General features: G+C 44.5%; 1 protein-coding gene across 4 annotated transcripts in view; it reads right to left on the reverse strand.

The window, feature by feature from the left end:
* Window positions 1–13,738, reverse strand: part of LOC110500189 (protein bicaudal D homolog 1) — a 71,161-nt gene that overhangs the window by 56,100 nt on the left and 1,323 nt on the right. The gene's annotated exons all lie outside the window — the stretch shown is intronic.

Consider the following 13,738-nt stretch of genomic DNA (forward strand, 5'->3'; position numbering starts at 1 on the left):
ATTTACAGATTGGCTATAAACAGGTACAGTGATTGGTAAGCTGCTCTGACACCTGCTGCTTAAAGTTAGCGAGGGAGATATAAGTCTCCAGCTTCAATTCGTTCCAGTCATTAGCAGCAGAGAACTGGAAGGAAAGGTGGCCAAAGGAAATGTTGGCTTTGAGGATGACCAGTGCAATATACCTACTGGAGCGCGTGCTACGTGTGGGTGTTGCTATGGTGACCAGTGAGCTGAGATAAGACGGGGCTTTACCTAGCAAAGACTTATAGATGACCTGGAACCAGTGGGATTGGCGATGGATATGTAGTGAGGGCCAGCCAATGAGAGCATACAGGTCGCAGTGGTGGGTGGTATAAGGGGCTTTGGTGACAAAACGGATGACACTGTGATAGACTACATCCAGTTTGCTGAGTAGAGTGTTGGGGGATATTTTGTGAATGACATTGTCGAAGTCAAGGATCAGTAGGATAGTCAGTTTTACCAGGGTATGTTTGGCAGCATGAATTCATTTTGGATTGGAGATGCTTAATGTGAGTCTGGAAGGAGAGTTTACAGTCTAACCAGACACCTAGGTATTTGTAGTTGTCCACATATTCTAAGTCAGAACTGTCCAGAGTAGTGATGCTAGTCGGGGAGGAGGGTGCGGGCAGCGATTGGTTGAAGAGCATGCACTTAGTTTTACTAGCATTTAAAAGCAGTTGGAGGCCACGGAAGGAGTGTTGTATGGCGTTGAAGCTCGTTTGGAGGTTTGTTAGCACAGTCTCCAATGAAGGGCCAGATGTATACAGAATGGTGTCATCTGCGTAGAGGTGGATCAGAGAATCATCAGCAGCAAGAGCGACATCATTGATATATACAGAGAAAAGAGTTGTCCCGAGAATTGAACAGCGGTGGCAGCCCCATAGAGATTGCCAGAGGTTGCTGCAGGGGGTGCTGAGATGTTGGCCGGGGAAGGGGTAGCCAGGTGGAAAGCACGGTCAGCCATAGAAAAATTCTTATTGAAATGATCAATTATCGTAGATTTATCGGTGGTGACAGTGTTTCCTATCCTCAGTACAGTGGACAGCTGGTAGTAGGTGCTCTTATTCACCATGGACTTTACAGTGTCCCAAAACTTTTTGGAATTAGTGCTACAGGAATCAAATTTCTGTTTGAAAAAGCTAGCCTTTGCTTTCCTAACTGACTGGGTATATTGGCTCCTGACTTTCCTGAAAAGTTGCATATCGCAGGGGCTATTCGATGCTAATGCAGAACGCCACAGGATGTTTTTGTGTTGGTCAAGGGCAGTCAAGTCTGGGGTGAACCAAGGGTTATATTTGTTCTTAGTTCTACATTTTTGGAATGGGGCATGCTTATTTAAGATGGAGAGGAAAGCACTTTTGAAGAGCAACCAGGCATCCTCTACTGACGGCATGAGGTCAATATCCTTCCAGGATACCCCGGCCAGGTCGATTAGAAAGGCCTGCTCGCTGAAGCAGGCCTATTCTTAATGCAAGAAGAGACAAGTAGAGAGACAATGCACTCCAATAAGCTCATTACACTATCACTGATAGCCTAGGGTTTATTAAACAATATAAAGACTATTGGACCATGTTAAAGGATGGCGAGACGGATGGATTTAGGAAAATGTTGAGTGGTGAGAATATAGTCGATAACAACGCATGTGTGTGTAATATGTATAGCAGAGAGGAATATGAGGTAGATTTAGATACAGGTGTGTGTATGTAGCATGATGTAATAAGTGTGAAATGTATAGCTATAGAGTGAGGGAGGCTTTACAGGCTTAGATAAAGGAATGTATAGCAGAGAGGTGTAGATTGACCTGTCAATTGTATATAGCTTGTTATTACTCCACCCAGCTCCTCCCAGACACTGGTGCACTTTAGACAGGAAATGGAAAATGCTCACTTCAAGGACTCTTAAACAGTTACTGATATTCCTTAAACACTTATCTCTCTCTCTCTCTCTCTCTCTCTCTCTCCCTCCCTCCCTGGCCTTATACTCTCTCCCTCTCCATTTGAGATTGCATTTGCTAAATGAAGTAGCTCTGTAAACATACAGCACAGTACATATACAGGAAGCTCCAAAAGTGTTGGGACAGTGAAACCTTTGAAGTTATTTTGGCTCTGTACTCCATCACTTTGGATTTGAAGTTATACAAGTGCAGACTGTCAGGTATTGGGACAAATTCACTTAAATGTGTATTAAAGTAGTAAAAAGTGAAGTATTTGGTCCCATATTCCTAGCACACAAGGACTATAATCAAGCTTGTGACTCTACACATTTGTTGGATGCATTTGCTGTTTGTGTTTCAGATTATTTTGTGCCCAATAGAAATTAATGGTAAATAATGTATTTTGTAATCTTGGAGTCACTTATACTGTAGAATATGTTTCTAAACACTTCTACATTAATGTGGATGTTACCATGACTACAAATAGTCCTGAATGAATCATGAATAATGATGAGTGAGAAAGTTATAAGCATATCCCCACAAAAATGCTAACCTCTCCTGTCATTGTAATGGTGAGAGGTTAGCATGTCTTGGGGGTATGACATTTGTGCGTCTGTAACTTTCTCACTCATCATTATTCACGATTAATTCAGGACTGTCTGTAATCATGGTAGCATCATGTGCCGATTTTAGCATGTAAATCTTGGTGGGGCAAACAAAAAGGAATGTGAGATGCCTGCCAGCAAAGCAACAACACAACACTAAACAATACACTAACTGCCCTATAACGGTGACAAACGATGCCCACAAACTGTTAGGGCCCACATAAAGCTGTCCCAACAGCAGAGTCCCAACAGCAGTCCCAACACCTTACCACTGCTACAGTTCATTCAGCCTCATTTACTGCCTTTAAAAAAACATAGCTGATATGGCTGACTTGCTTAAACAAATGTGGTTTCTACCGACAATTGAGATGTACAAACTATGGCATAAGGAGACGAGGAGGACAAGAGGATAAGAGGCAATCCGTCATTTCGATTAAGACATTAATGAGCGAGCCAGGACAGACGTAGTCAATATAACTATTTGTTCAGCACTTTTGAAATGTACAGCGACAGAATTCAGAACATGGGCCGTTCTAACATATAAACAGACAATGAAAGCTCTTACAATATTCGATGATTACATTTCCCTAAAAACAGGATATAGGCAAACAAGCAGACACCGGCCACGAACGCGTGTCTACGTGTTTACAATACCGCGTTGGTGAAAATAAACAAAATGATTAAGGTGAGGTACATGGGCTACAAACAGCATACTACACAACATACACTTAGTATTACTTTAGCTACAGTATACATATCTCTCTGGCATCCTATAAAATGTATGACGCAGCGCAACATATTTTTGGACTCACGTTGTGACCACCCGATGTCACAGGAAGGCCATAGAGATCATCAATGACAACAACCACCCGATGTCACAGGAAGGCCATAGAGATCATCAAGGACATCAACCACCCGATGTCACAGGAAGGCCATAGAGATCATCAATGACAACAACCACCCGATGTCACAGGAAGGCCATAGAGATCATCAAGGACATCAACCACCCGATGTCACAGGAAGGCCATAGAGATCATCAATGACAACAACCACCCGATGTCACAGGAAGGCCATAGAGATCATCAATGACAACAACCACCCGATGTCACAGGAAGGCCATAGAGATCATCAAGGACAACAACCACCCGATGTCACAGGAAGGCCATAGAGATCATCAATGACAACAACCACCCGATGTCACAGGAAGGCCGTAGAGATCATCAATGACAACAACCACCCGATGTCACAGGAAGGCCATAGAGATCATCAATGACAACAACCACCCGATGTCACAGGAAGGCCATAGAGATCATCAAGGACATCAACCACCCGATGTCACAGGAAGGCCATAGAGATCATCAATGACAACAACCACCCGATGTCACAGGAAGGCCATAGAGATCATCAAGGACATAAACCACCCGATGTCACAGGAAGGCCATAGAGATCATCAATGACAACAACCACCCGATGTCACAGGAAGGCCATAGAGATCATCAATAACAACAACCACCCGATGTCACAGGAAGGCCATAGAGATCATCAAGGACAACAACCACCCGATGTCACAGGAAGGCCATAGAGATCATCAATGACAACAACCACCCGATGTCACAGGAAGGCCATAGAGATCATCAATGACAACAACCACCCGATGTCACAGGAAGGCCATAGAGATCATCAATGACAACAACCACCCGATGTCACAGGAAGGCCATAGAGATCATCAATGACAACAACCACCCGATGTCACAGGAAGGCCATAGAGATCATCAATGACAACAACCACCCGATGTCACAGGAAGGCCATAGAGATCATCAAGTACAACAACCACCCGATGTCACAGGAAGGCCATAGAGATCATCAATGACAACAACCACCCGATGTCACAGGAAGGCCATAGAGATCATCAATGACAACAACCACCCGATGTCACAGGAAGGCCATAGAGATCATCAACGACAACAACCACCCGATGTCACAGGAAGGCCATAGAGATCATCAATGACAACAACCACCCGATGTCACAGGAAGGCCATAGAGATCATCAATGACAACAACCACCCGATGTCACAGGAAGGCCATAGAGATCATCAACGACAACAACCACCCGATGTCACAGGAAGGCCATAGAGATCATCAATGACAACAACCACCCGATGTCACAGGAAGGCCATAGAGATCATCAATGACAACAACCACCCGATGTCACAGGAAGGCCATAGAGATCATCAATGACAACAACCACCCGATGTCACAGGAAGGCCATAGAGATCATCAATGACAACAACCACCCGATGTCACAGGAAGGCCATAGAGATCATCAATGACAACAACCACCCGATGTCACAGGAAGGCCATAGAGATCATCAATGACAACAACCACCCGATGTCACAGGAAGGCCATAGAGATCATCAATGACATCAACCACCCGATGTCACAGGAAGGCCATAGAGATCATCAATGACATCAACCACCCGATGTCACAGGAAGGCCATAGAGATCATCAATGACATCAACCACCCGATGTCACAGGAAGGCCATAGAGATCATCAATGACATCAACCACCCGATGTCACAGGAAGGCCATAGAGATCATCAATGACATCAACCACCCGATGTCACAGGAAGGCCATAGAGATCATCAATGACATCAACCACCCGATGTCACAGGAAGGCCATAGAGATCATCAATGACAACAACCACCCGATGTCACAGGAAGGCCATAGAGATCATCAATGACAACAACCACCCGATGTCACAGGAAGGCCATAGAGATCATCAATGACAACAACCACCCGATGTCACAGGAAGGCCATAGAGATCATCAATGACAACAACCACCCGATGTCACAGGAAGGCCATAGAGATCATCAATGACATCAACCACCCGATGTCACAGGAAGGCCATAGAGATCATCAATGACAACAACCACCCGATGTCACAGGAAGGCCATAGAGATCATCAATGACAACAACCACCCGATGTCACAGGAAGGCCATAGAGATCATCAATGACATCAACCACCCGATGTCACAGGAAGGCCATAGAGATCATCAAGGACATCAACCACCCGATGTCACAGGAAGGCCATAGAGATCATCAAGGACATCAACCACCCGATGTCACAGGAAGGCCATAGAGATCATCAATGACAACAACCACCCGATGTCACAGGAAGGCCATAGAGATCATCAATGACAACAACCACCCAATGTCACAGGAAGGCCATAAAGATCATCAAGGACATCAACCACCCGATGTCACAGGAAGGCCATAGAGATCATCAATGACAACAACCACCCGATGTCACAGGAAGGCCATAGAGATCATCAAGGACATCAACCACCCGATGTCACAGGAAGGCCATAAAGATCATCAAGGACATCAACCACCCGATGTCACAGGAAGGCCATAGAGATCATCAATGACAACAACCACCCGATGTCACAGGAAGGCCATAGAGATCATCAAGGACATCAACCACCCGATGTCACAGGAAGGCCATAGAGATCATCAATGACAACAACCACCCGATGTCACAGGAAGGCCATAGAGATCATCAATGACAACAACCACCCGATGTCACAGGAAGGCCATAGAGATCATCAAGGACATCAACCACCCGATGTCACAGGAAGGCCATAGAGATCATCAAGGACATCAACCACCCGATGTCACAGGAAGGCCATAGAGATCACCAATGACAACAACCACCCGATGTCACAGGAAGGCCATAGAGATCATCAATGACAACAACCACCCGATGTCACAGGAAGGCCATAGAGATCATCAATGACAACAACCACCCGATGTCACAGGAAGGCCATAGAGATCATCAATGACAACAACCACCCGATGTCACAGGAAGGCCATAGAGATCATCAATGACAACAACCACCCGATGTCACAGGAAGGCCATAGAGATCATCAATGACAACAACCACCCGATGTCACAGGAAGGCCATAGAGATCATCAAGTACAACAACCACCCGATGTCACAGGAAGGCCATAGAGATCATCAATGACAACAACCACCCGATGTCACAGGAAGGCCATAGAGATCATCAATGACAACAACCACCCGATGTCACAGGAAGGCCATAGAGATCATCAATGACAACAACCACCCGATGTCACAGGAAGGCCATAGAGATCATCAATGACAACAACCACCCGATGTCACAGGAAGGCCATAGAGATCATCAATGACAACAACCACCCGATGTCACAGGAAGGCCATAGAGATCATCAATGACAACAACCACCCGATGTCACAGGAAGGCCATAGAGATCATCAATGACAACAACCACCCGATGTCACAGGAAGGCCATAGAGATCATCAATGACAACAACCACCCGATGTCACAGGAAGGCCATAGAGATCATCAATGACAACAACCACCCGATGTCACAGGAAGGCCATAGAGATCATCAATGACAACAACCACCCGATGTCACAGGAAGGCCATAGAGATCATCAATGACAACAACCACCCGATGTCACAGGAAGGCCATAGAGATCATCAATGACAACAACCACCCGATGTCACAGGAAGGCCATAGAGATCATCAATGACAACAACCACCCGATGTCACAGGAAGGCCATAGAGATCATCAAGGACAACAACCACCCGATGTCACAGGAAGGCCATAGAGATCATCAATGACAACAACCACCCGAGCCACTGCCTGTTCACCCCGCTATCATCCAGAAGGCCAGGTCAGTACAGGTGCATCAAAGCTGGGACCGAGAGACTGAAAAACAGCTTCTATCTCAAGGCCATCAGACTGTTAAACACACTGACTCAACTCCAGCCACTTTAATAATGGGAATTGATGGAAATTGATGTAAAATATATCACTAGCCACTTTAAACAATGCTACTTAATATAATGTTTACATACCCTACATTACTCATCTCATATGTATATGTATATACTGTACTCTATATCATCTACTGCATCTTTATGTAATACATGTATCACTAGCCACTTTAAACTATGCCACTTTGTTTACATACCCTACACTACTCATCTCATATGCATATACTGTACTCGATACCATCTACTGCATCTTGCCTATGCCGTTCTGTACCATCACTCATTCATATCTTTATGTACATATTCTTTATCCCTTTACACTTGTGTGTATAAGGTAGTAGTTGTGGAATTGTTAGTTTAGATTACTCGTTGGTTATTACTGCATTGTCGGAACTAGAAGCTCAAGCATTTCGCTATACTCGCATTAACATCTGCTAACCATGTGTATGTGACCAATACATTTGATTTGATTTGATTTTGATTGAACAGGAAAGTGGCGAGGCGGTCCTTCATTGGGCAAATTTTGTCATCAAAGAGAAAGATGCTAAACTTACAATTCCGAGTTGAATGACTGTTCAAAACATATTATCCCAGCCGTAGCTCGTTTTTTTTCCAAGTTCCCAGTTGTCTTGAACTCACAGTTAGCCACTGATTCCTTCCCAAACCCCTCTTTGTTGAATTTGCGATTTAAAACTTGTTGTGTAATGTTTATGTCCAATGGCCGATCAGCACCCAGACGTTTTATCTCTAATTTCTCTTCATATGACGAGGACTGAAAAAGATTTGATTGTCACTTGATTCATGGTGATGACTGCTAGCTAAGACTTTGGCAGTATGATGTTGACATGATCAGTCCAATCAAAGCTACTGTAGATATAATGTGATTTGATGTCATTCTATCTGTAACCAATGACCTTGAGCCTTCTTGGACGGGCACTTCTAACTCTATGGCAGAACCCAAGGGGCAAAATTTTTCGAGCTCTAACCTTGAATTGGGGATGACGTAATGTCCCATGGGTGACAGAAAACTGAGCCAATCATGACAGAAAACTGAGCCAATCAGGCGCAACACTATGTATTTTCTGCTGGCTAGCCCCATCACCACAGAAAGCACTGAGCTAGGCTGAAACACCTGCATTTTGGAGCTGCCTTACTCAAGAAAGCAAAAATGAGAACACGTTTGTATGCGGCTTTATTAACTCAATTACATTTTTATTTGTTTTTACATTGTTTGCAAACTGATATTTGACACATATTAATGCCAAAATAATAAGCAAAACAGGCAAGCCCCCCAACACTTTTTTTTTTACCTAAAAGTGTTGGCCCAAAACAGGTGGGGCTCTGCCCTGAATAATGGGTCACCACTGGGTAGCATCCACATGAATGATTCTTATTTACAATAAAAGCGACTCCAACACGACACAAAACAGAATTTCCCATTCATTTCTACTGAACACAAGATCATCTAAAATGAAAGCTGACCGTCTGCACTTTAACCTCATAGTAATTGTATCATTTCAAAGTGCTGGAGTACAGAGCCAAAACAAAAGAATTGTCACTGTCCCAATACTTCTGGAGCTCACTGTATTACATAGTACTATAACCTACTCTTTGAAAACCACTTCCAATGAACAAATGAATGCACCAATTCCTGGATGGAGTGAGTGTACGTTATGTTCCCAAAGCAAATAAATAACATGAGTGGAGCCTAAATATACCTCCCGTCAAAACCAATCAAATGGGCTACTGTGGAGCAAGCTGATTAACATCAAGTAGTCAGTAGATCTTTATTGCCAAGGCTGGTCCTTCTGGGTCATATCCTGCATATCCAATGGCTATTAGATTACATTATACCAGGACTCAATTACCTAATGTTTTAGAATCAGAAGAGCAGAAGACAGACTAATGTCTTTGTAGGTTAATGTCTGAATTAGAAAATGGTGGTTTAAAATGCAGGCTTCATTTTGGCTAAGGGAAATATCTAGCATAACCACTTGGCACCTGGACATTCTCTTGAAGAAAGAAATTATACATCACAAATGTGTCATTACATTTGGTAATTTTATCAATTGAACGAACCTTTGTAATTAGAAATGTCCATTCCATTGATTAACGAATCAATCTGTGACTCATTATGTACCACGACCACCACCAAAAGTGATCTTTTTCCTTTGCTTTTTCATGAGCATCCTTTCATCAAACCTGCTGATAGCAATTTGTGATGAAAGGTTTGCAGACCCAATAGTGCTTAGATACACTGACTCCTGCTACCTGTACACTGAGAAGACCTTGTGAGGTAATTGAGTTGATAACTACCAATCAGGCTTGTACATTCCCGTTAAATAACACTGACAGTCTAGCACAACACTACCACGATGAAAGCAAAGCATGCTAGAAGCACAAGCATTTCGCTACACTCGCATTAACATCTGCTAACCATGTGTATGTGACAAATAAAATTAGATTTGATTTGATTTGATGCTGTGATGAATCATTTATGACAGAGTCTCTCTTTTGCCCTTTCATCCAGGAAAGTCATGGTGGACAGAGAAGGAACACGGTGGTCATGGTGGACTGTTTCCAGTAAAGCTCAGAGAGGGAACACGGTGGTCATGGTGGACTGTTTCCAGTAAAGCTCAGAGAGGGAACACGGTGGTAACGGTGGACTGTTTCCAGTAAAGCTCAGAGAGGGAACACGGTGGTCATGGTGGACTGTTTCCAGTAAAGCTCAGAGAGGGAACACGGTGGTAACGGTGGACTGTTTCCAGTAAAGCTCAGAGAGGGAACACGGTGGTCATGGTGGACTGTTTCCAGTAAAGCTCAGAGAGGGAACACGGTGGTAACGGTGGACTGTTTCCAGTAAAGCTCAGAGAGGGAACACGGTGGTCATGGTGGACTGTTTCCAGTAAAGCTCAGAGAAGGAACACGGTGGTCATGGTGGACTGTTTCCAGTAAAGCTCAGAGAGGGAACACAGTGGTCATGGACTGTTTCCAGTAAAGCTCAGAGAGGGAACACGGTGGTCGTTGTGGACTGTTTCTAGTAAAGCTCAGAGAGGGAACACGGTGGTCATGGTGGACTGTTTCCAGTAAAGCTCACAGAGGGAACACGGTGGTAACGGTGGACTGTTTCCAGTAAAGCTCAGAGAGGGAACACGGTGGTCATGGTGGACTGTTTCCAGTAAAGCTTAGAGAAGGAACACGGTGGTCATGGTGGACTGTTTCCAGTAAAGCTCAGAGAGGGAACACGGTGGTCATGGTGGACTGTTTCCAGTAAAGCTCAGAGAGGGAACACGGTGGTCATGGTGGACTGTTTCCAGTAAAGCTCAGAGAGGGAACACGGTGGTCATGGTGGACTGTTTCCAGTAAAGCTCAGAGAGGGAACACGGTGGTCATGGTGGACTGTTTCCAGTAAAGCTCACAGAGGGAACACGGTGGTCATGGTGGACTGTTTCCAGTAAAGCTCAGAGAGGGAACACGGTGGTCGTGGTGGACTGTTTCCAGTAAAGCTCAGAGAGGGAACACGGTGGTCATGGTGGACTGTTTCCAGTAAAGCTCACAGAGGGAACACGATGGTAACGGTGGACTGTTTCCAGCATGCATGTCTGTGCTAAAGTAGCTTTCCTTCTGAACTGAACCTGGTCTAAATGAGCAATGAGGAACAGAGTAGTCCAGCTCACAACACATCAAGAAAAACCTATAGAAGTGGTTGTTTGATACTTCCAATTTTAGCAGGTACTAACCCTGCATACTGCCATATGTCCCAAGTATAACCCTGCACCCCAAAGCCAACTGTCAGCCCCAATAAACCAATCAAAGCTTCAGTTTACGAAGTGAGAGTTCATTCAGTTACTTCAGCTATGATGGCTTTTCCCAACTGGACCAGACCACCGTGTGGAAGACTACTACCCACAGGTCTAGTAAAGGTAGGACATCTCCCTATTCTCAAAGTGGTAAGGAAAACCTTGTATTACAGCGACGTGAGATAACTGTCAACAAATGGTCCAGTTTAGCCCTTTGCCCAGTAGCAGCGGTATGCCTGAGAAACCTAGTGATCGATAGGAGTTCATTGAGATGAAATTAGGTATTGAGCTGACTCTGATGGAAACCTAGACCAGATGAAGACTTTCTCTAAGGATCAGTGGCCATGGCCAAGGGGTAGAGAGGAGGAGAGGAGCGGGTGGAGAGGAGAGGGGAGAGGGGGAGAGAGGAGGAGAGGGGGAGAGAGGAGGAGAGGGGGAGAGGGTGGAGAGGAGCGGCGGAGAGAGGAGGAGAGGAGAGGGGGAGAGAGGAGGAGAGAAGAGGGGGAGAGAGGAGGAGAGGAGAGGGGGAGAGAGGAGGAGAGGAGAGGGGGAGAGGGTGGAGATTAGAGGGGAGAGAGGAGAGGAGAGGGGGAGAGAGGAGGAGAGGAGAGGGGGAGAGAGGAGGAGCGGAGCAGGGGAGAGAGGAGGAGAGGAGAGGGGGAGAGGGTGGAGAGGAGAGGGGGAGAGGGTGGAGAGGAGAGGGGGAGAGAGGAGGAGAGGAGAGGGGGAGAGAGGAGGAGAGGAGAGGGGGAGAGAGGAGGAGAGGAGCAGAAGGGGGAGAGGGTGGAGAGGAGCAGAAGGGGGACAGAGAGAAATAGAGAAGAGAACTGGGGGTGGTGTCGCAAATGGGGATGTGTGAAACTAACCTGAAGTGTCCCCACTTGCACCAGTGAATATATAGCTTTTCAGCAAGCAGTGTGATGTCCTTCACAGTATCACAGAAAACAGAATCAGGTGGGGGGGAAAGAGAGGGGGAGATAGAGAGAGTGGAAGACGGGGTACTACAGCAAATGCTGAGCTGATTGACATCTAAATACACATGGTTTAAACAGGCATGCCTTCATTGTTGGCTGCCTACACCACGTCCAAACCAATCTAATATAACTCCAGAATGTATGCCAAATCCACACACACACACACACACACACACACACACACACACACACACACACACACACACACACACACACACACACACACACACACACACACACACACACACACACACACACACACACACACACACACTGACCTTCAGTTACTGTAAATGCATCCTCAGCTGCCTACAGACACACCCGTCTATTATTATAGCTAACAAACCAGTGAATGAATACTGCCATAGGGTTCCATATGGCAAAGAAAGCACTGTTTGTTGCAGATCGACAGAGTATTTGTAAAAAAAATGTATTACACCTTGGCACAGTGTAGCTAATTAGCATGAATTGATTATTGAAATGAACAGGAATAAATGACCAACCATGGTAGTGAAGAACATACTTGGGAAAGAAAAGTCATTTTAATATATTTGGAAATACTCTTGGAAAGTATTTGAAAAATGCAAATACAGTACACTGACTCAAATACACTCTCATCCATTTACCCAGGTATTTGAAAATAGTATTTGAAATGAGTATTTGGTTGACTATTTGGTTTATACAAAAGAAAGGTACTTGTTTTGGGCTGTGTATTTGAAAATACTCACATTTTTTACAACTTTTACACCAGATACTCATATACAAATGTATTTGAACCCAGGTCTGATGGAGAAATATATATTATGATTATATGTAGTGTAAAGGTGAAAAGACTTGCTTAGATTAGACCAGTAATATAGCATTCTGGTTAAATCAAGTTCCATCAGGCTTGATGATGCCCTTGACTTGCTTTGTAATGTTGTTTTGTTTTGATATCAAACTCTAGTGAATTTGCAAATATTAACTGATTTACTGTGAAGCACATGCTCACTGGGAACAGTCAGACAAAAAGATGTGGGGAAGAAGAGAGACAGACACCAATTCTGAGCAGAGAACAAAGGATAGAGAGAGAGAGAGAGAGAGAGAGAGAGAGAGAGAAAAAAAAAATAATAATATGTGAACAGAGGACAGGGAGAAAAGTGAGGGAGAGAGAGAGCGAGAGGAAGAGAGTAACAGAGGAGAGGAGAGAGAGCACTGTCCTCCTCTAATTATTTTAGAGGTGTGACTCTTAAGAGTAGGACATGTCTAACCCAAATGTGGGTGTGCCACTTAGCACTTAGTGAGTCTGCCAGCCAGATAGGGAATTGTGTACTACGGAGGTACTAAGTACTGTATAACTTACACAATGTTCCACAGACCTACTTTTTGAATAGAGGGATAACACTTCCCCCCATAGGCGTTCAAGTGTATTGCATAATTCAGTATCTCTTTAAAAATCTGTTAAAATAGGCATGCAAAAGCTGTTTGACACATAATAACAACCATCGTTTACATCCATCTACACACACAAAGTAGCCTACCACAGCAAACATATGATATTCCATTGCACCAAAATGCGCATCATTAGCACACCTT

Source organism: Oncorhynchus mykiss, chromosome 21, assembly GCF_013265735.2.
Source record: "Oncorhynchus mykiss isolate Arlee chromosome 21, USDA_OmykA_1.1, whole genome shotgun sequence".
NCBI classification, from domain to species: Eukaryota; Metazoa; Chordata; class Actinopteri; order Salmoniformes; family Salmonidae; genus Oncorhynchus; species Oncorhynchus mykiss.